This window comes from Peromyscus eremicus, chromosome 19 (genome assembly GCF_949786415.1).
Source record: "Peromyscus eremicus chromosome 19, PerEre_H2_v1, whole genome shotgun sequence".
Classification (NCBI taxonomy): domain Eukaryota; kingdom Metazoa; phylum Chordata; class Mammalia; order Rodentia; family Cricetidae; genus Peromyscus; species Peromyscus eremicus.
Genome location: NC_081435.1, coordinates 52312864 through 52337211, shown reverse-complemented (window position 1 = coordinate 52337211; position 24348 = coordinate 52312864). Strand labels below are relative to the sequence as shown.

Sequence of the window (24348 nt, the reverse complement as noted above, 5' to 3'; positions counted from 1 at the left end):
CAATACAGATGGCATTATTGGGTACAGGACAAAGTAGAGGTCTTATTAATGTCATCATACCATGTTGAATTGGCTAAAGTTGGTAATTATACCATGCTTATATAAAAGAATGGAAGAGACTACCTGGAAGTCTTTAGGCATAGAAGGGTGTGACTTGACTTAACCTAAAGCCCAGGTGGTCCAGGGAGGAATGTGCAAATGTGTGTGCTGGACAGATCACACAGGACAGGGCAGCCAGAATGGGGCCTGTATTTCTGTGTGTGTTTGTGTGTGTGTGTATGTGTGTGTGTGTGTGTGTGTGTGTGTGTGTGTGTGTGTAATATGTATGTGTATATGCATATATTACACATGCATACAAGTATAAAACAAATAGGGAAATAGTAACAGCAGGTGAATCTAAGAGAATGATCCTTTTTTTTCCTCTCAGAACTTCTAATGTGGAAATGGTCTGGTTACATAGTTCTTCCTGTTCTCTTACCTTTGCAAGAACTTGTGGCTATTTGTAGTTATTACCCACATGCTAACTCGACATACCCTGTGTTCACTACAGTGATCTAGAAGGCACCTTCTCTCTTGCAGATAGACTTTGAAAATTACCAGTGTGTGTGTGTGTGTGTGTGTGTGTGTGTGTGTGTGTGTGTGTGTGTTCTCTCACTAGTAGAGGACAAGTAAGCCACAAAATGTGGGCACCAACACCACCAATTTGGGGGCAAAACAGAGCTCAACTGCAATTCTAGCTGCTACCTACTGGTTGTATGACATCAAGACGTTGTTTTTAACTCCCTAGATGCCTGGTTCTTTGACTTTCAGTTGGGAACAGTAATGGTGCTTGTCTGGGCTTCCTAAATTTAGATCCCTGACAGGACTGAGGAAAATTCAGGCTGGCTGCAGAAGCTCGTGGTCTCTCCAGTACAGCCCTGCCTTAGCTTCCAGGGATGGCTGCCATGAGTGAGTGATGGCGACGTTCCCAATTTAAGAATATTTTGACATCTGGATTCTCAATTTCAAACTGAGCAGACTGTGTTTTAGGACTGATGGCATTAGGATGGCTATATTTCTATGGAATTCATATCATTTCTGAAATATGACTGATGCATCCATATATGTGTATATTTCAAAACAACATTACTTAATGGTAATTAAGTTCCCATATTGTTTATTTTTATAAGGCTTCCAAAATTACATTGATTGCTTATGCATGTTTTTGTGTGCAGCTTGGGTATGTGGAAATCAGAGGACAATCTGAGGGAGTTGGTTTTCTCCTTTCATGAAGTGGGTCCTGGGAATTGAATAAGGTCATCAGGCTTGGCAGCGATTATTTTTCCACACCAAGCCATCTTGCTCCACCCCCTATTTTATATTTACAAATATTGTATTTTATCTGTGTGGGTGCTTTGCTTGCATGCATGTCTGTACACATTTGTGTAGACCCAAAAAAAGGGCATTAGATATCCTGGAAATGGAGTTACAGATGGTTGTGAGCTACCATGTAGATGCTGAGACTCTAACCCAGGTCTCCTGGAAGAGCAGCAAGTGTTCTTAACCTCTGTGCCATCTCTCCAGCCTCAGCGTCCGACTCCCATGCCATGCTACTTTTGAAAATAAGTTTTTTCTTTGTTGTCAATGTCATACATGTCTATGATGTTATTTTAGTCATATTTATACAGTCATGCCCTGCTCTCTTTGACAAGATTTTTAACTGAAGTTAAAACTTAGATAAGAAACACTTTGGTGAGATTACAGTATGCAGCTGCAGGTTTTGTTCACCTGCCGGGTGATGCATGTGTGTGTGTGTGTGTGTGTGTGTGTGTGTGTGTGTGTGTGTACACACGCCCGTATACACGCACACTCGAGTGCAAGGCCCCTGTGTGGGGCAGAGACAGCATCTGGGCACCTGTGAGTTCCATGTAGCTGTCTGTACCTGGAAGTGCCTTCTGTTCCATCATAGCTGGAGATAGGTAAGATTCAAACAGTGCTGTTGTGACTCCAGAGATCTGGGAAAATGCAGGATTCACTATGGTGTGCAAGGGGTTAGATGTTTACCTCTGCCAGCCTTCTAAGGAGCCAGGAGTTCAACTTCCCTTTGGGAGCTGGCCTGTGTAAACAGGTGAGGCGAACACCTGACCAGGGAGGGTCCCTGGCTTGAGAGCAGCAGATAATGAATTAATCAATCATTAAACATGCAGATAATCAAAAATGAGCTTGATTAAGTCATGGATGTGAAGTTGCCAAATCATGGGATATGATATCAAAGACTTTTTTTTCTCAGCTAGATAAAAAAACTGGACAGTCCAGTTTCTTTATAAAAATCTTTACACCCAAAATGTGAACGTGATTATATAATATACAAATTTTAGTCTATAAATGGATGCTGGCCAAAGACAGCTCTGTAAGGCAGTCCTTATAGGAATGTGCTGCATGAATATATAAACACATCCAGCACTGCGTTCTCCTATTTACAATTACACTTTGTTGATAAACAACCAAGGACTATTTTTGTCTGGCCAGTGTAGTGTGTCTCACGCTGGCAAGGTCCACACAGTATATCATGGCAGAGGTGTCACATGTAAAGCCAGTTTCTAGTGCTAAAAAATAATACTTTGTCTTTCTGAAAATGAGTTTATTATGCGAAGATACTCTTAAGATGCATTGCTGGTGTTACACGTTAGGTTCTTGAGTCTAGGTTTTCTGACACATTGCAGAGATCTAAAGGAGGTAGTAATGGATCTGCTGAAGGCAGCTTTGTTCTGAGCAGCTGCTCACCTGAAATATTTAATGTCTCTCTCACTACTAGGGTGACACTTTCCTGCAGCCAGAGCACACAGGTTACTAGTGAGGCATTCCCTTGGCTATTAATGATTCAACAGGCGCAGGGCCATTTGAGCCCGGTGAGGGCTGGAGTAACTTAGCCATTCTAAGGTGTCAATTGGCAATCGGTTTGTCTCTCCTGGTATCCACTCCTCCCGTGTAAGAACAGCAAGAGCTGATATTAACTGCGCCTCTCTTTGAATGCAGCTCTATCTCATGAGCTTCACGTGCATCAGATCATTCCCCCTCATTTCTCCCTTTCAACAGCAAGAGGCAGGTGTATTGTGCTGGGTCTGATGGTGAACACATGTAATTCTAGTGCTCAAGAAGCAGAGGCAGAGGCATCCAGGATAACAGCCCAGCCTGGGCTAATGAGTGAGCCTAACAAAAAGGACAGAGAGACAGAGAGGGGTCCGGGGCGAGGGAGAACATTATCATTTGCTCATTTTGGAGATGGAAATGGAGGATAGCAATGCCAGTTCTCTTGGGACCACACAGCTTTCTGGGGCCTGTATTTCTTTGCTCGGGAGCTCTCATGCTGACCCTGGGAAATGAAAGAGCTTGGACTTGGTTCCAGATTCAGACTCATAACACAGGCCACCGTGTGACCTTGAGACATCCACAGAGCCCCTTCTCAGCCTCAGTCTGGTCCAGTGATCATTTATATGTCACGTTTTGGGGTGGAGTTTCATGTGATAAAAAGTGGGAGCAGTGTGTGAGCTGAAGTGAATTAGTCAACAGAAAATGAACCGCATACAACATCAAGGCCACGCAGAAGGTTCCAGCTGGCTCAAAGTGCGAATGTGCTTCCTGGGAACCACATGGCTCAAGTAACCCTGGTTTGCAAACACTGCTGCTTCCTGTCTTCCTGTGATGTTTGCACTTGGTGAAATGTTCGAATGTGGCTTACTTTAAAAAAAAAAAAAAGGGGAGAGAACCTTTTTTTAGTTCTTTATGAACAGCTCTATTATTTAGTACCCAATTTCTCAAGGTAAGTCTGTGGCTACACAAAGCATGTGGCACTTTCTAAGCTTGTGTCATGAGAAATACACATGTGCCATGTACGGTGATCTAATATTGATAGGATCATGTATGCTGAAAATGGTGTGTTTCAGTGCTTATATGCAGGAAGACTTCAGACATGGAGACAATTAAAAACAACAGTATCTGCCCTCCCTTAGCCATGGCCATGGCCAAACTCTGTTCATCCATATTGTGCCTCTACCCACTTTCTCCCCTCCCCCAAAGCAAACAGAGTCAATGCCTCTTTCTGTTTAATCTGGTTTTGAAATTCGACATGTTTCACTTTTTCAGTCCTTGATGTAACTATGAAAGGTCACTTGCTAAGCAGACTTTGAGGAAAGCAAAAATCCAGCTTCAGTAACTGGGTCACTAGCTGCAACTTTCCCCTCAATGATGCAAGAGTGACCCTGTTCGGTCTGTTTTAACTAGAGTCTTCTGGGTGCTTTACTCTTTTGCAGCCTGGAGGTTGATTTGTATAGGACATGTATAAGGAGACTTAGATGGCCACGATTTTCAGAAAGCTCTCACAGCGGGCTCATAGCGTGATGACGGGGTTTGGGTAGAGCTCAAGAACTGGTTGTTTGGTTTTCTCTGTATGTCAAGAGCTCCAAGAACAGGATACACCACTGAATTCTAAACTCAAAAGTTCTTTATTGATGTCTTTGGCTCAACAGAGTAGAGACATTGCAGAGAATCAAATGTCAATCAAACCATTGCTTTTCAGTGACGTCAAATAGATCAAGGGTTTTGATAGGAGGGGAGTATAATATAAAGGCTACTATTTGATTTTCTGACTCCATTTTGCTTGAAAACTACCAAGTATTCTAAGCTTACAATAAATGGTTCACAATAAACTAAGGTCTACTGAGAGAGAAAACGTTATGAACTCTCTGGTATCATGTCTTACTTCCTCTTTGATTATATTCATCACTTGATTCCTCCCACAGGAGATATCCGAGTATCAGGTTCTATTTATTTTGTTAATTTTCCATGGGGTCAAGATTGATTTTCCAAAGGACCCCACAGAGCAGGCACCATGTCTCATAAATGAGCAGTTGGAGACTTAATAAGGACATTTTGCCCTAAGTCCTGCAGGTGATTAAACAGATGAGCAGAGATTTTTAGCTCCTGCCTAGCTCTTCACCTATCTCCAAATAATCTAGCCCATGCCTAGATGCTCTATTGGGAAGACTAGTGGGATACACATGGCTCTTAGTCTCAGGCTGTGGCAACCACAGTACAAGAAAGAAAAGAATTTTCCCACCTAACCTTATCCTGTCCAGCTATTGGCCAGTCAGCTTCTTTATTAAACCAATCACAGCATAATTTACACAATGTACAGAAGGATTATTTCACAGCATTTCCCCTTTCTTGTCTAAATAAAAAGGAAGGTTTTTAACTTTAACATAGTAAAATTGGGCAGGGCGAGAGGAGTTGCCAGAGAGACACAGAAAGGAAACAGGAGGTATAAGATAAAAGAGGTAATGCCACATGGCAGAATGTAGATTAATATAAATGGGTTAATTCAAGTTGTAACAGCTAGTTAGTAATAAGCCTGAGCTACTGGGTCTTGAGTAGATCAGCTGTTCACTGATGAATATACCCAGAAAGTAGGAGTAACAACTACAGTATTTGAAGGCATGCCATCACAAGTTTAGGCCACAATTTATTTATGTGCTTTTAAAACATGCTTTGAAAATATTTTAATTAAATATGTATATATGAAGTAAAGTTCAAATCCAGGAGACATTGGAGGGCTTTTTCGGCTGTTTCCTTGATTTACATAGTATGCAGTCACCTTGGATTTATTTCTGGCTCCTGTGTCCTGCTACATGGAATACTTAAACCCTTTAATTATTTTTGAGATTCTTCTGTTTATCTTTTTTATTTTTTGAGTCCAGGTCTCATGTAGCTAGTCATACAGAATGGCTTTAAACTTTCTGTATATAGCCAAGGCTGGCCTGGAATTCTTGATCCTCCTGCATTCACTTCTGGAGTGCATGAGCTGTAGGTGTGCACCATACAACCAACTCTTTTCTTTCTGTTCTTATACTAATTCCATTTTCTAACTTGTTTTCAAAAAAGGACTTTGTGCAATCAAAGGGATTAATATATAGAAATATCAAGTTCAGACCTAATTGGAGTTCCTCCTTGTTTGTTTTTTTTTTTTTTTTTTTTTTTTCGGTTTTTTTGAGACAGGGGTTCTCTGTGTAGCTTTGCGCCTTTCCTGAAACTCACTTGGTAGTCCAGGCTGGCCTCGAACTCACAGAGATCCACCTGGCTCTGCCTCCCGAGTGCTGGGATTAAAGGCGTGCGCCACCACCGCCCGGCGGAGTTCCTCCTTGTTAAGCATATATTCCTGGTACTGACTTTTTAAAAATATTTTTCAAAAGATTTATTTATTTCATGTGTATGAATGTTTTGCTCACATGCATGTCTGTGTACCATATGCTGCCTGGTTTTCTTGGAGGTCAGAAGACCACCTTAGATTCTCTGGAACTGGAATTATAGACAGTTGTGAACTGCCACATGGGTGCTGGGCATCATACCCATGTCCTTCACAAGAACAAGTGCTCTTAATCTCTAAGCCCATCTGTCCATCTCCCTGGCACTCATTTTTTTTTTTTTTTAATGGATGGCTGGGGATTTACACATCAGAGTGGAGGTAGGTGGATATAACGGCAATTAACGAGGCAATTCCACATAGTTTATCTGGTAATTAAAAGAGGTTTATTTCAGGGGTAGCTTACAGCCAATAAGGGGTCGGTTACAGGATGGGGGGAGGGGGAGGTGCAGTCCAGCATGGGTCTCTGGAGAACTCTGAAATCCAGCATCCAGGATCACAAGGTGTTAAGAGAGCAAGCACATATGTATCTCGGGTCTCAAGAGGTCTCCTCTCGGCCACGCCCCAGGGGCAGGTCATAGGCAGATGTGGCAGTTACTTGTTGCCACACTAGGGGCAGTGCTTCGAGGTCAGAGCTGGGATGGTTACCCACCACAGGTGGGTAGTCCTTGTGTTGGCAGGAGAACCCAGACCTCCAGACAATCCTGCCAGGACCTGACTCCTCCCCATCTACACACAATGCTAATGAGCCGTGTCTCCTAAATAAAAGAAAGGCCGAGCTTCCTGACTCAGTTTAGAATTCTACTGCATGCCTTCACCAGAATCAGATTCATTGGGGGGCGGGGGGGGGGGGGGGGCAGTATTTTAAGTTAGTTTCACATTCTACAATATTATAAAGACTTATGTAATGGCATTAGTAATAGTAGGATCAGCGTTCTGAATCATTTTAGGATAACAAGAGGGTTAAAGAAATAACTTTTCGCCGGGCGGCGGTGGCGCACGCCTTTAATCCCAGCACTCGGGAGGCAGAGCCAGGCGGATCTCTGTGAGTTCGAGGCCAGCCTGGGCTACCAAGTGAGATCCAGGAAAGGCGCAAAGCTACACAGAGAAACCCTGTCTCGAAAAACCAAAAAAAAAAAAAAAAAAAAAAAAAAAAAGAAAGAAATAACTTTTCAGCTAGGCAGTGGTGGCCTTTAATTCCAGCACTCTGGAGGCAGAGGCAGGAGAATCTGAGTTCGAGGCCAGCCTGGTCTGCAGAGCAAGTTCCAGGTTCATTAGAATTACACAGAGAAACCCTGTCTCAAATCTGCTCCCCCACCAATGACTCTTCCTTGTTGTTTTAGTTACATTCAAGAAAGTCATATTCATTTTTAACCCAGCTGAGTGCTGGGTCTGTCTGTGGAGACAGGGGAGTATGAAAGAATAAAAACCAAAGTCAAACATATTATACATGATTTACAGATTCCTTCAGAGTTTAAAAAACTATATATTCTCTCTATACTTCTGAGTTGAGGTTGGGCACTGCTACATCAAAGGCAAGCCCTCATCACCCCATATAATTGCCTCCCCAAATTAGCACACAGAAATTTAAAGGGGAAGTAGATACTGATTGACAGGAAGAACTACCACAGTAGAAGAAAATTCTAGAATAAACTTGCATTTTTTTTTTTTTGCTATGACCATGTTTTGTTTTGTGTTTTAAGAGGTGGCATAGAAACTGATTCAATTGGCAAGTCTTTGAGCTCTCCAAATATTTGGAAGCCATTTTAACAAATATTGGCTAGTTTTATGGATACATATTTTTCTGTGAGAATGCAAATCAGAATTCGTGCCTGTGCAAGTCCTGCGTTTGTCATCTGGATTTGAGTAACCAGTCATTATTCGCACTAAATATTACTTTTTCCGCTATTTCCTACAAATAACACGTCTAAGGGGGGAAACATGTTTCGGCATCAGTTCGTTAAAAGAGAGAAAAGAAAGCATCGTTGTTTAGATCTTGTTGTAGCATTAGACGAGCTGGGAGTGTTTCCATCTGGGTACATAGCCATGGGGGAAAGTGGACTCCCAATCCAGGGACCCAGACTGACAAACCTGTAGCTGTCACATCCTCTGCTAGCTGGAATTGAGGCATTTTTAAAGCTTCTTGAAATTGGAAGTGACACATTGGAGCTGTGTGTGTGTGTTTTTGAGGCCTCTGAGAAGCAGGCAACTGAGCGGCCTCAGCAATGAAAACGTACTGTCTCAGTTCTCAAGGCTGGGGCATTGGTACACCCCTGATGATTCGGTTGGCTTGTGCTACATCATTCCAGTCTTCACAAGTTTACTCTGTGTCTGTCTGTCCAGTCCTGCCATCCTGGATCACATCCCATCATAATGACCTCATCTTTACCTGATTACATCCGTTACAACCTTATTTCTTTTTCTTCTTTCTTGGTCTGTTTTGGTTTCTGTGGCAGGGTCTTGTGTGCTCAGGCTATGGACTCTGGTGTTCACTTTAGCAATTTTCTCATTTGAAGAACCTTACACGTGGTTGAACCCAAGCTGTGACTAAGCCTAGTGGAGAGACTTCTCCAGGGAGTTGCGCACGTGCCCAGGAATCACCTGACACCCCCTGTATAGTCTCCCCTCTTCCTCAGTTCTGAACAGGTAAACTCTTGAGGGGAGAAATGGGGAAGTGTCAGGGTCACTGGGAAGCATTTCTACCCCTAACACAGACACAACTGTGTGTCTCTGTGTTGCTTGTCTTCCAAGCTATAAACTGGATTAATTATGTTTTATATAGCTTACTCCAAAGTGGTATCATTAGGTACAATTAAAGCGGCAAATGCAGTGATTAAAATCATAGGCTCTGACAAGGAACTGCATACCATGATCAACTGTATGTCCTTGAGCAAAGACTTGGCCCTCTTGTAATGTTAGCTTCTTATCTGTAAAATGGAGACACTAATTCTGATCCCTTCTAAACTAAATAAGATGATTCATGTCAAGCACAGTGCAGAGCCTGACGCATAGACTATGCAGTCAACCCTGTGAAAATGCTCAATACTCCATCACAGGAGAATATCGAGAGCTTGGGAAGCCCTCTCTTGGAAGCATTACCAAACCCCTTCAGTCTGTCAGATGCACAGGAGACACTTAGAAACATTCCTGTTAGTTGCTCCAAACCTAAAAGCCCGGTTTAGGATGGGTAGGAGACTCAGTAGCTCTTTCAAATCAAAGTATTTCTAAGAGACACACAAAGAGCCAACTCTGCGTTTGCAGTGGGATCAGGTGCGGAAGCTAAGGTGTGGATCCTGCTGTTGGAGATGCAACTGTAATCGAAACGGAGTCAGGTACAGCAGATGAGGTGGCAATGCCTATCAGATGTGGCCCTCATCCCTTAGACGTCTGGGATCTGGAATTTCTGAAGGTGCTAACTTTTGATCGAAGAGAGAAATGAGGTCCACAAACGGGGTCCCATGGGCATCTCAGAGAGGCCTCAAGGACGTACACGATTGTGCTTGCCATGTTGATGGTCAGTGGTCATTTACATTCTATGTGTATCTGTATTTTCAGGTTTTTGGTTTTTTTTTTTTTGGTTTTTTTTTTTTGGTTTTTCGAGACAGGGTTTCTCTGTGTAGCTTTGTGCCTTTCCTGGGATTCACTTGGTAGCCTAGGCTGGCCTTGAACTCACAGAGATCCACCTGGCTCTGCCTCCCGAGTGCTGGGATTAAAGGCGTGCGCCACCACCGCCCGGCTGTATTTTCAGTTTTAAGCCACAGTTTGGATGTGAGACACTAAAGAAAGTTGGGTGGGATCACTAAGGAAAAAAAAAATGGTAACTATGTGTATGTGACAGAGAAAGAAGGCGGGCAGTGAACAACCTCAGATGTTATCCCTCAGGCTCATCTACCTTGTAAAAATAATTGTATTACATTTATTTATTTATTTATTTATTTATTTATTTATTTATTTATTTATTTATTTGTGTGTGTGTGTGTGTGTGTGTGTGTGTGTGTGTGTGTGTGTAGAGGTTACGCAAGTACCATTGTGTGTGTGGAGATTAGAGGACGATCTGTAGGTGTCTTTCTCTCTACCATGGAGGTCCTGGGAATGGAACTTAGACTATCCGAGCTGAAGGCTAGTACCTTGACCCACTGAGCCATCAATCATTCCCCACTCCCAATTTTTGCAACAGAGATTCTTACTTGCTCTTGTTACTTACCGAGTCACCTAGGCTGGCTGGCTGATGAGCACCCCTCCCCCCAGCTCTGGGGGTCGAACACAGCATAGTCATTGAGTGGAGGTCAATGGTTTAGGTTCCTCATTGGGCCAGCAAGGTCTCAGGGAGGAAGAGCTGGTACAGATTGGATTTCTATAGCTTGTGATCCTTGGAGGGAGACTTGGATGCTCACGAAGGCACCAGGAAGGTGCAGTACAGAACACAAAGTCTCTTTTCTCCCTCGCCGACCTGCAAGCCAGCCACGATCTGAACACAGAGGCCATCTCTAGATGCTGTTGTTAACCTCCTCTACCACTGTTTCTACTTCAGTATCTGTTTGCAAAGAGGATGATGCTAAGAGAGTTTGGGTGAGCATATGATCCTAATACTCTGGGAGGACTTTGTCCTTGCCTAGAAAAGCACTGGCTTAGTTAGGGTTTCTATTGCCGTGAAGAGACACCATGACCACGGCCATTCTTATAAAGGAAAAACATTTAATTGAGGTGGCTCTCTTACATTTTCAGAGGTTTAGTCCATTATCATTATGGTGGGACATGGTGGCATGCAGGCAGACGTGGTGCTGGAGAAGGAGGTAAGAGTCCTACATCTTGACCCGCAGGCAATAGGAAGTGGTTTCAGTGTCATGCTGAGTGAAGCTTGAGTTAAGCTTCACTTGAGCTAAGCTACCCTCTCACAGTGACACACTTCCTCCAACAAGGTCACACCTACTCCCAACAGAGTCACACCTTCTAATAATGCCACTCCCTATGAATTTACGAGGGCCAATTATATTCAAACTGCCACAAACCCTATGGTGGACTATGAGGGTTTAGGGGACAAACAGACCTATTTGAAATCTCACTATGTGACCCTGGAGAAATCAGTCACCTAGTTTCTCACCACACATGTATTATTCAAAAAGTTACAGTCATACAACACAACTTTGGGCTTTACCCCCCCCACCCCAAATTTAATACTAGTAAGCATTTCCTGTATTTCGACTGCTGTAATTGTTAATGACTATTTAAAAATAATAAGTGTCTAAACACCTGTCCTTTCCCAAGGAGCTCTTGGTAATTAATGTTTTCAGGGAGAGGGAGAGAGATTCTCTTCAGTGGTTTAGCCACTGGTCAGTTGGCAGCGCCCGTATGAATAACCTATCACCTATGCCCATGTAAGCAACTCCAGGTAAACTGAGTCACACACATAAATGTGTGACAATAGAAGAGAGGCTGGCTGGGAAGAGGAAGGAGACAAGAGAGGGTAATGGGAGGTCAATATGACCCAAGTATATTATACACAAACATGAAAAATGTCATAGTGAACTCATTATTATGTATAATTAATATATGCTAATAAAAAGGAAAACTACTGGGAGTAGGAGTTGAGTGCGTACTGATATTGGAGAGGACCTGAGTTTTATTCCCAGCAGCTCACAAAAGACTGTGACTCCATCTGCAGAGGGATCCAACGCCTCTAGGGTCCGTGGGCATCTGGGCTCATAACCTATGCAACTTCCAAGCGGCTGGCTTCTTTTCCTGCTTTTCCACCAACAAAAAATACTTCACACGAGTTGAGTTCTTTTGTCGAACTGTTAGAAGTGTCTCTGAATGACATTCTTGGTGCAAATATATCTTTAGGGTTCCTGATAAAAGAGCGTTGTATTGTTTTACATAAGGGCGGCGCAGATTTCGTTGTGAATAGCCTGGTATATGAGAGAGAGAGAGAGAGACAGACAGAGACAGAGAGAGAGACAGAGACACAGAGACAGAGAGAGACACAGAGACACAGAGACAGAGACACAGAGACAGAGACACAGAGAGAGACAGAGAGAGAGAGAGGGAGAGTTTTCATCTTTACCTGAGAGAGACAGAGAGAGAGAGAGAGAGTTTTCATCTTTACCTGAGCCAGCACTAGACAGCATTGTTAAATATTCAGCATAAAACGGTGTCCCTTGTGGTCATTAGCTTGCCTTCCTGTCATTACTAGCGAGAAGAATCTTTTCCTTGTCTGTTTGTTATTCCTGTTTACATACCACGTCTGCCCTTTTATTGAAACAAGCTGTTCCTGTTGAACCTGGATGGGGAGTGTAAACGCTCTCTGTGCAGATGGAAAGTGTTACAGCTTATGCTTGGAAATCCATGCCAATGATTACATCTTTCTATTGTACTTGCGGCTCAGTGACTTCCAACATCACAGTTTAGCAAACTCCACAGCTCCGTTTCCCCCCCCCCCCAGGTCTTTCTTCCCTATAGCTGCCAATTAGAACCTCCCTTGGACTTTCTATTATTGAAACAGGAATATGATTTTAGAACCTAATTTCAGTGGCACTTAGTAACACATTTAAAAAATGAAACTGTCTTGCCTAGTCAGAAGGACAAAGCCAAAATGCAAAAATCGCAGTGCTTCTCTCCAGATAACTTTTATCATTTATCATAAAAGTGCATCCTGGATTGAGGCTGAGTCTCCAAAATAAACATTTGGGAGAAGTTTAACACCATTGCCTTCTGGGAAGCAGGTCTAGTCTTTTGTATACTTTTCCTCCTTAGTTTCCCAGACAAAGGAATGGCAGCCCCACCCTGTCTTGATTTTTAAACACATTTTTTTTTTTCTAGCTGCCACCACCCTAGCTTGGGCCTTGTTCCCTTTTGTTACAGAGTCAGCTTCCCACACTGAATGTTTTGGCTGATCTCTGCTGCTCAGGTCATTGGTAATAATTGTTAACTGTTACAGACGAAAAAATCTGGGACCAGGGGCTGTTCAGTGTCCTGTGACTTGAACACGCGCCCTGCCAGCCGGCCTTCCCCACCCTCAGCCAGCCCTAGCAGATGGGTGATGGGAGGAGGATCGAATTCCCGCCCTTGGCAGCCCATCCCCAAAGTGAGGCATCATCAAGGCCACATGGGAGGTGATTCCAGCCAACCTCTGAACCTCCTCTGGCTCTCGCCCGAGGCGGATACCTGGCCTTTCCACTGTACTTTCCTGCCTCTGCCTTTCTGTGCTGGTTCGTCCTCATTCCTAAAAAATCCCCCTGCCCCTCCTTCCTACCAAGTTCCTCAGCACTTCTGTGACTCCCATGTTGTCCAGCTCAAACACCGTCAGCATACAGCATGTAAAAGGGACAGCATTTTAACTCTTTCAGCTCGATGGCAGGGGACATGCCTGCTGCAGGTTGGAAAGTCCGGTGCGTTTTTGTTATGTCCTTCATTTCTTTTGCCTTGGCCTTCCTTGTGTCTCATGATGCTCTGTGTAGGGCTGTAGTTTGGCTCTTGAATATCTCTCAAAAGCCGGTATGTGGAAGGCTTGGTTCCCCAGCCTGTGGCAGTATTGGGAAATGGTTGAAACTTTAGAAGGTGGAGCCCTGTAGAAGGAAGTTAGGCCTTTGTAACTATGTCCTGAAAGGGATATTGGGACCATATTCTCTCTCTCTCTCTCTCTCTCTCTCTCTCTCTCTCTCTCTCTCTCTCTCTCTCTCTCTCTCTGTTTTTCGAGACAGGGTTTCTCCATGTAGTTTTGGTTCCTGTCCTGGATCTCGCTCTGTAGACCAGGCTGGCCTCGAACTCACAGAGATCCGCCTGGCTCTGCCTCCCTAGTGCTGGGATCAAAGGCGTGCGCCACCACCTCCTGGCGGGACCACATTTTCTTCCTGTCTGTCTCTTTCACTTCCTGGCTGCCATGATGTGAATGAACCTCCTCTACCCTGTATTGCGGCCACAACGTTCGGCTCACCACGGGTCCAAAAGAAACAAGCTGATCACTGTGGATGGAAACAAACCTTTCTTCTTCCTCAGTTAATTCTCTCAGGCATTTCGTCATAGTAACAGAAAGCTGACTAACCGTTGAGGCTTGGAGTCCTCGTGTGGTAGAGAAGCTCCAGTACTTCCTGGGCAGAGCTTGAATTGCAGTGACTCCTCTCTGCTCACTGTGTCACCCTCTACTGCACAACTCGGGTCTGTGGGGAGAGGACTGAAGTCCAGATGGCCCTACCACTAGGAGCTCAGTCACCTTTGGCAAGTTACTTGGCACTGCCCTTATCTCATTGGTAAAATAACCGTGCTAACGCCTAGCATCGTGCCTCAGAATATTTCCAACACAGCTGCAGGAGTCAATGCATGTGGGATGACACTTGGCGAACTGTCAGAGGCTACCCAAGAAGGAATCGTCAGTATAAGGGTATGGAGGGGAACCAATGACAGAGCTGGACAAAGACTCCTCCCACTGCAACCAGGGGGTGAAGACAACCTGTCTTCTGTGAAAGGCCTGAGTGTGCAGGATTTCCACACCCATTTTTTCCACAGCTGTGACTCAGGGTGAGAGTAGGAAATTGAATCAGATCAGGGGTGGGCTTCTGAGCAATGAGATGGAGCTCCAGCACAGAGAAGCCTTTTTATCGTGAGTGAGGATTGTGGCTGAATTGTGTCCACAGTGGTGATGTCATGGTGCCTTTGTTTTATGTTGGCCCTTTTGGCTTCTAGGTTCCTGGGCTTTGGCTTGGAAAGAAAATAAATGCAATCCCGTGTGTGCTGGTAACTGTAGTCAGATTGTTTTCCTAATAGCATAAAGTTTAATTTTAATCTCTATCTTACATCTATTTTATTACCGTTGCCTCATGTGATTCCTTGTCTAATTATGTCTGTCAATAGGCTTGTCAGCGTCTACTTTCAAGAACGTTAGACATATTCCAAACAGAGTATAATATGTGTCCTGGCTCACCGGGATAAAAAGAGGTTTCTACTTCCCTGTTGATGAAGGCTTGTGATGCTGTTTAATTAATTAATTAATTAATTTTCTTTGGTTTTTCAAGACAGGGTTTCTCTGTGTGGCATTGGCTATCTTGGAACTCTCTCTCTGTAGACCAGAATAGCCTAAACTCAGAGATCTGCCTGCCTCTCGGGTTCTGGGATTAAAGTCATGCACCACCATGCCTGGCTGATGGTTAGTTTTAAATGGCAACTTGCCACAGCCTAGAATCACGTGAGAAGAGAGGTTCATTTGAATTGTCTAGATCAAGTCAGCCTGTGCACATGTCTACGGGGATTGTCTTGGTTGTTAATTGATGTGGGTAATGCCTTTCTGTATGAAGGTGGCCTTGAGCTCTATAGGACAGGAGAATACTAAATGAAAGCAAGTAGGCAAAGATCCAGATGTTTCTTCTCCCTGTTCTGCATGTGATATGATACTTTAAGTTCCTTTCTTGACTTCCCTGAAATGATGGATTGTGACTTGGAACTGTGAGCCAAATGAATCCCTTCTTCTGCTGAAGCCGTATTCTCGGGAATGACTCAGGAACAATGTTGACCAACTAGGCACCCTATTGGGGAGCTGTGACTATCAAGATTTAATAGCCTGTGTTTTCATGGCTGCATGACACTTTACTCCCAAATGTGGCCATTTAAGCAAATACAGGTCAACCATCTCCCAGGTTATGGACAGGTGTCTGGTAGAGCTTAGCTGAATCCTCTGATTCAAGGTGTCTCACAAGACTGCAATGAAGGTGCCATCTTGACCTAGGGTCTCACTTGAAGGCAAGACTATGGAAGGGCGTGGCTACAAGTTCACATGGCTGTTGGCTAACTGCATTTCCTTGGGGATTCCAGCACTTGCTGGCTGTTGGTGATGCCTACTTCATTTCTTGCTCCTGAGCATCTCCATTGGGTGGCCGCTCCATCAAAGCCAGGAAGGGTAAAAAGTTACTGGGCAAAAAGGAGGGCACTGGTTTCCTAACCCGATAATAACAATGACTTTCCATCACCTGTTGCTATATTCTATTGTTTGGAGGCAAGGCACCATGTCCATCTCCCAGTCAGAGAGAAGGGATTATACAGGTGTGGGCACCAGCAGGTGGGGTCTTTGGAGACCATCTTAAGCTGTGTGTTTTGAGATAAAATCCATCCTCTTTAGAATAGAACACATGACAAAGAACACGTGGTGTAGGACACAAAAATACAAAGTGTATACTTATATATCATGATGAATGTTATGTTAAGCAGTCAGCACCGTTATCTTTGGTAACCAAGTGAAGCCAACCCTGGGCTACACAGTGAGCTTCAGGCCAGCTAGGGCTGTGGAGTAGGACTGTCGCAACTATTCCCCCTGTTTTAAAACAAGAAAAAAAGAGACCTTTTCTTTCTGAAAGCTTTATTTTTTAATCCATGAGAAAGACAACTGTGAGTAAGTAAAAAAAAATGAATGTTCTGAGTCTTCCTGTCTGAGCTTGGGTCTCCCTGGACACGAACCAAGTTCTACAATAACGATGTAATCGAGTGGGGCCATGGACCTTCCCTGCATCTAGGTTCCCATCACTACTATGAATGCACACAGCCCATCTTGTCTAGTGCTGGTGAAACCTGACTTTGGTTTGTGCCTGTTTTTCCCCTGTTTAAATCAAGATGCCCGTGACAGCATCAGAAATGCCTGTTTTTATTAAGTCAACTCCGGGGAATTTTTGTCATGAAGGCACAATACTAATCTCTCCTGTCTCGATTTTCTTTTCTGCCCTTCAGCCCCTCCTCCCCTGTAAACAGTAGTGATTTTATCCATTTATTCACACCACAGGTGTATATGTAGTCAAGTGCTTGAGTGCTGGGCTGTTAGAGGGGTGACTATAGAAATCCTGTTGTTTAGCCCTCCTGCCTTCTGGGCTTCGTGACCTCAATGGCTGGATAATTCACAGAGACACGTGGAAGATCTGGAAAACAAGTCTTGGTATCAGTGTAGCAGCTCAGTTTCGACCCCCCCACTCCCCCAGCCCCCAACCCCTGCCTCTCTTTTTGTTTTCTGCAGGTGTCTTAGTTACTTTTCTATTGCTGTGTCGAGACACCATGACGATTTATAGAAGAAAGTATTTCATTTGGGCTTACGGTTTTAGAAGGTCAGAGTCCTTGACGGTAGAACAAAGGCATGGTGGCAGGAAGAGCTGAGAGCTCAGACCTTGTTCTACAAGTAGGAGGTAGAGAGAAGGAGAAAGACATAGGGAATGGCATCCACCCCCGGTGATGTACTTCCAGTGACATATCTCCTCCAACCAGGTCACACCTCTTAATTAGTCCCAAACAGTTCCACCAACTGGGGACCACATATTAAAACGTGTGAGCCTATGGGGCCATTCTCAATCAAACCACCACAACAGGTCTGCAGGCAAGTACAGAGTCAAGTAATCAGCAAGGGCCATTCCAGGTGAGAGGAAGAAGGCTGTCCCTGAGGAAGGCAAGTTCATCTTGGGGGTACTTCCCACATGAAGAAGATAAGGGAGACAGAAACTCCCAAAGAAAGTCCTGAGCATTAAGGGTACACAGAAACCTGTTCACAGTCAACTTTCTATTACAATGATGTAATACTCTGAGTCAGGCTAACTTGTAAGGTAGACAGGTTTATTCAGTATACAGTTCTTGAGGCCAAAAGTCCAAATGGCAAGGTGTAGGTTCTGCTGGAGGCTCCCCAGTGGTCACATGAGTTCATAGTGGATCACACTGTTGATGACTCATGTGATGTCAATGTTCGTATCTCAAGTAGGAAGCCAGAGAGAGGCTGGGTGGCCCAGACTCAGGCCTTCCCAACAATCCTCTTCAGAGAGCTAACTTTAGTCCTATATGAGGACCCAGTGCTCCTGCTAGACCCAGACTCTTAATGGTCTCAGGCTCTCCCACACATGCGTCCTTGGGGAAATGAAAACCCTATCTAAACCACAGCATCTGGTAGGCCTGCACCACCAGACATACTAAGGTCCCTCTCTCAGGAAGCCGCATGGTGCTAAGAGACTGAGCCTTTTGTGGTAGATTTGGGCTTTGTCTTAGAAGTCTTTATCCTTCAAGAACAAGGAAAAGCAGGGAATGAAATTTAGCATTCATACTCCCTGGGGTTTCACAAGCATTAGTTATCTACATTAACTCTTATAGCATTTGAAAGACAACATTGTCCACTCCCCTTTTCTATGGGAAATGTGACCTTCCAAAATGTTAAATTATGCACTGAGTTACAAGCTGGTGAATACTGGATTCAGGTGAAGTCTGAATCCAGGCCCATGCTTCTTCCTTCCCTCCCTACCACTCTGTCTTCTCCCCTCCCTTCTGGTCTTCTTTTTTTTTTTTTTTTTCTTGAAAAAGCCCTCACAGTTTAGCGCAGGCTAGGCTCAAATCTGTGTAGCCTTAGCCTTAAGTGCTGGGATTATAGCCATGTACCACTGAGCCTAGCCCCCATTCTGGCATGGGGTGGAGGATGGTGGTGGGGAGGGAGGGCTATGGCATAAACCTGAAGATCAGTACTTGGCTCGGGAGTATATTTACTGTGGTGTGGTCCACAGCATCTGTCTCCATTCCCCGACACTCAGCTATTTCCAGATGGCCTATTGGAGATCCAGGACATCTCACACTGAGCCTTGCCTTTTGAAAGTGGACATGCCATATACTTCCTGTCATGCCAGTTGGGTATCCTTCATTCTGTGGGAACCAGTGCATCAGGATTTAAACACTCTACTACTGTTCTAACCATTCAGTCCCTTGAGATGGTGACTTTCCGCCACATCTCTGCCTGTCCTGTTGGTATCTGGAATAAGAATTCCAAGGAGCAGGAGGAGGATTTAGGTAGATTTGATCTTAATTAAGTCAGTGTGTATTACTAGTCAGGAAGATTAATTTTTTCCAATGTGCAGTAACTTTGATTTTATAAAATCATAGTGTTTATTACAATGCTGAAATCAACCAACCTTCCCTTATATTTTTGGTTGTGAGCCTAGCCTTTAACGGCTGAGCCATCTCTCCAGCCCACAATCTTCCCTTTTAAGGTGCATATAGTGTGCATTTTAAGCAGTGATGTATTGACGTAGCAATATGAAGCCTGCCCAAAAGACTGTGAATGATTTAGTGGCTCCTTACAGCTAAGCTGAGGGCAGTTTCTAAGGATAGGTGTCCAGAAAATCCCTTGAATGCTACAGCTTATTGATGAGTTAGAAAACAAAGTATAAATTATGTCTATTTGCTGTTTCCATTCTTCCCGTGTGTGTGTGTGTGTGTGTGTGTGTGTGTGTGTGTGTGTGTGTGTGTGTATTTGAGACAGGGTCCCATAAGGCACAGGCTGGCCCTCACTGCTCTAGCTGAAGCTGCCCCTGAATTATTGATGCCCTTGCCCTCTCCTCCTCAGTGTGCTTAGAATAGAGTTGTGTGCCATCACACCCATTTATGTGGTCTTGCTTGTTAGGCAAGCACTCTATCTATACATCTTTAGCCTTCTTGTTTGCTTTTTAAACTAAGTTCCACATAGTGTAGATTAGCCCCAAGCACTATGTAGCAGCCCAAACTAGCCTTGAACTCTTTCTGTGTGCACATGTTCCTGTGTGTGTTCATTTGCTCTCCGTCTTCTTTTGTGGGACAGAGCCTCTCGGTGAACCCAGAACTAATTAATTTGGCTAGACTGGCTTAACCAGTGAGCCCCAGGTGTCTGTTTGTGTCTGCCTCTCCAGCACTGGGAATCTAGGAGCTTACTACTGTTGTATTGGACTGGATTTTAACATGTGTACTGAGAATCTGCACTCAAGTCCTTGAACTTGCTTGGCAAGTCCTTTGTCAACTAAGTCAGCTCCTTGGCCTTGAACTCTTGAGCCTCTGTCTCTACCTCACAGATGCTGAGGTGACAGGTGTGTGTCCCCACACCAAGCTCGGTTTTTCCTTTTAGTCCATGATTGTAATATACAGATTAAGGGGGGAAATGCCATCTTGAGAGGTAACCAGATGAGCTCATTGGTTAAGAATGCTTGTCATCAAAGCTGACAAGCTGAGTTCTATCCCTAGAAGTCACGTGATAGAAGGAGAGAACTGACTCCTGAAGTTGTCCTCTGGCTTCTATATGTGAGCCCAAGTGCACACACACACACACACATACACACACACACACACACACACACACACACACACACACCAATGCTTGTTAATAAAAATATCGCCTTACCGTCTTATTTGGTCGTGGGTATGCGGGAAGGTTCACAACCACAGCATCCTCACTTCAAGGGGAGATGCTAGTGTGCCATCCTGTTGGCTGTCTGCTGTACATCTTTTCTGGTTTACATACCTGTGAAATAGCGAGGGAAATAATACCCCCCAAATCAAAATGGCAATTCTTGTTATTAAAGGACCTTTTCCACCACTTCACCTGGTAGTTTATTTCACATTCCCAAAGTGTGTGCTATTTACCCAGTTCATTGTGAATTTTATTTGGCTTTGGACATTCAATGTTGTCCAGTTGTTTTATTGACTTTATTTGCTTTCGTTACAGTTTCAGGGTCAGCAGACTTTTTCTATAAAGGGCCAAAGAGTAAATACTTTAGGATTCGAGTCCTCATCATCTCCATAGTGAATACTGTAGTTTGCATGTCTCCTGTAGTACTAATGTAGCCATACACAATACTATCTAGATGAATGAGCAAAGATGTTTTAATAGGACTTGCAGAAAACAGGCAATGTGCCAACCCGAGCCCCCGGGCTATAATTTACCAACTGCTGTCTAGACTACTAGCCCTATAAGGACAGAGCCAAATTGCATCCTCTGTGGCACACAGCGAACCTGGCCTGGGATATTGTGATGAGCACGAAAGGTTGGTCCTTCCATGCAGTGTCTTCAGAACCTTACTACACACCCTGCTGTATTTACTATGCATGCTAAAGTCTTGAAGGAACCAGCCTCTAGAAAAGCTCCATCTTTCTGGGCTTGTGAACTTGGCTATTTTGTTGATTTGTTTTCCTCTTTACGGAGCTTCAAGTTTTGAGCCTTCATCCAGTATTGTTGGAATCTGATACCAGGCAGTAGGTATGAACTAGGAGGAGGGGGTGATAGCCAAGGATGTTGATAGCAGGAACTTCTCAAAGCACTCTTTGTCTCCAGATCTTTGAATGTCAGATACGTGGCTCTGGGTTCCTGTAGACTGTGGTCTAGTCAGGTTCCTGTGTGTTCATAACTGTGAAAATGCCAGGCAGGAACAAATGATAATGGTAGCGGCAGAGGTGGACAGCTACCGCCTGTTCTATGTCATCAGCAGATGGGGACTTCGATGTTACAGTATAAAGAGTGAGAACTGCTCATGCTTAGACCAAGGGGAGAGCATTTCAGCAGCAGGAAGAACATGATCAGAGGCACTGAGGCAGGGAAGGTGTGTTTGATTAAGAAACTGAACAGCCCTGTGATGTGGATATTGTTATCCCATCTTACAGAGGAGGGGACTGAAGTTTAGCTGCTGAGTGTCAGTCAGGACCAAACTCTCCTTCAGGGAGTGTATAATACTAAAAAGTGGGAAACCACCATCTAGAAACATTTTTAGGTGGTGAGATATAACAAATGTTTCCACTTCAACCATTGCCATGTACAAGTTGATTAGTAATGGATACAGGAGTAGGTAGCTCACCCAGAACAGAGAGCATATTATGCTTCTGTACTAACTAAAGCATAGATGTTACTGTAGTGTAAAACCAAATAAGGTTAATTAAAGTACAAGTAACATCCCAGGCATTGATAAACCTACAGAAATCTAAAAAGAAGAAACCACGAACTCCACAATGAACATCAAAACCAACCCAAACCAAGAGCTGTTGTGTCTGCTGGCCATTGACATGTGTACCAAAGAAGGAAGAAAGCATGCTCAGTGGACCCAGAGAGGAAAGGGTCATACCCGTGCTTGACCGTACCAAGCAGACTCCGTTTTTAAGGGAAATGGTAGTCTCCAAGTTTTACTTCCCAATGAGAGACGGATACATTTTAGAGATAATTTGGGGCCAGGAAGAGCTTGAAGTCTAGATGGGCCCTTCTATTTGCTGTTGTAAATAACACTTATCTAGTGATGAAAATAATCGCTAACAGCAGTACCAGCTAATGTTTACGAAGTTGTTGCTTTAAGTGTTCTGCCAACTTGAATGCTTGGCATGCATCATCCACTTACAGATTTATTTTTAGCTATCTATGTGTATATGAAGACATGCTTGAGGGTGCTCTTGGAGGCCAGAAGAGGGCATCTGACTCCCTGGAGCTGGAGTAACAGGAAGCTGTGAGTTACCCGATGTAGGTTCTAGGAACCAAACTTGGATCCTCTGGAAGGGAAGCCAGGGCTCTTAACCACTGAGCCTTCTCTCCAGCCCCAGTCTTCATACTTAAAATGGTGCATGCCAGGTGTTGACATTTGTGTGAATAACTATTCTGCATATATGGACTTAAGCTCACTTTTCCCCCACAGTGCATTGTGGTATCACTCAATGCTTTCTCTGCTTGTCACGGTCTATATTGATGTACACTATTCCACAGAAGGAGGACCCTGATTTATTTGTATAATTGACACTCTTTAGATAGACACTGGTTTGCTTCCAGTTTTTATTGTTTTAAGCCACACTAGACAAAAATCTCCATATAAAATTTGAAATTTTTTTTATACCTGTTGTTGTAAATACTAGTCTAGGTATCTAAGATGCTGGGCTTTGTGTAAAACATTCACTCATGCTGGGCTGTGGTGGCACACGCCTTTAATCCCAGCACTCGGGAGGCAGAGGCAGGTGGATCTTTGTGAGTTCGAGGCCAGCCTGGCCTACAGAGCGAGGTCCAGGAAAGGCGCAAAGCTACACAGAGAAACCCTGTCTCGGAAAACAAAAAAAAAAAAAATGCACTCATATAAAGAGTTCCTCTGCAAATAATTTGTACCCAATTAAAGTACATAATAAGCAGCTGGCTGATAGTGGCCATGCCTTTAATCCCAGCAGTTGGGAGACAAAGGTAGGCAGATCTCTCTGAGTTCGATGCCAGCCTGGTCTACAGAGTGAGTTCCAGGACAGCTAGGGGTACACAGAGAAACTCTGTCTCAGAAAAACAGGGGGAAAAAGTACGTAATAAGCTATACCACAGAAGTAGAGTCTAAGAGCTAGTTCTTGGAAAGCAATTGTTTTAGTCCCAAGGTTTTTAATGTTCAGGATTTTGGTTTCTTCTCCATAGAGAACTAGCAATAACACTTTCATCAAGCTGCTATGAAACTTTCAAAGGAGCAGTGTTTCTAGAACCCTTAGTCCAGGGTCTGGTGTATAATTAATACTAAGTGAATGTGGGCTGCTTCTGCTCACAATGCTAAGCACATGACAGAGTGACACATAGGTAAATGTCAGGTTGTATGACTGTCTTCAAGTAACCTGAGGAATTTGTGTCAATATTTTCCCAATGTAAATATAGCCCAGGGTGTCCTTGTTCCTGGTGTACTCACTTTATGTAATGACATACTCACAAACAGATTCTAGGTGGAGAAAGTGGGTGGTGGTAGGGGGTAGGAGATCGAAGGAGTGTTTGCTCCCTGAAAACTTGGTCCGAGGTTATATTTAAAGTGTGCCACTGATTAAAGGCTCAAAGTATCAGCATTCAGGAAATAGTCCTCTTGAGGGAGCGGTGTTCCAGCTCTTCCAACAATCTAAAGTAAGACATAAAATTCCATGAATACACATTAATATAATGCAAATCAATGTGTGATTCTCGGTACTATAAAGCCTTTTTTTTTAACCAGAGAGCACTTATTCTTGCTACATGAATCATTACTGTTTAGCCTATTTCATTTTTATTTTAACATTATGACCCCCCTAAATTTATTATGCTGGGTAGAGTTGAACAATTTGAAATATTACTTTAAGGTTTGTGCGGCCTTCCAGAAAGAAAGTAGGATTGAGAGAGATTGAGTCTTACGGTTACATTTTTTTTTCTTTATGTGTATTATATGTGGGTACATGTGTAGGTGCAGGTACATGTACATGCGAGGGGACCAGAAGTGGCAGTGGGTGTCCTCCTTAGGTCCCCACGCTCTTGCCTTTATAAACTGAGTCATGTCCCTCGCCTCCTTTATTTCTTAGTCCTTGTCCAGCACTTTACTGATAATGTGTTTGTTCTCATTGCATGTCAAGTTAAACTTTCAGATCATTATTTGTGGATAGTTGGCATGTCGGTGAGGAGGTGTTCTGGAAAAGGGGTCTTA

At 43.8% G+C, this 24348-nt stretch overlaps 1 protein-coding gene across 1 annotated transcript in view; it reads left to right on the top strand.

The window, feature by feature from the left end:
- The window catches only part of Atp8b1 (ATPase phospholipid transporting 8B1), a 128181-nt gene that overhangs the window by 33576 nt on the left and 70257 nt on the right, over nucleotides 1-24348 (top strand). The gene's annotated exons all lie outside the window — the stretch shown is intronic.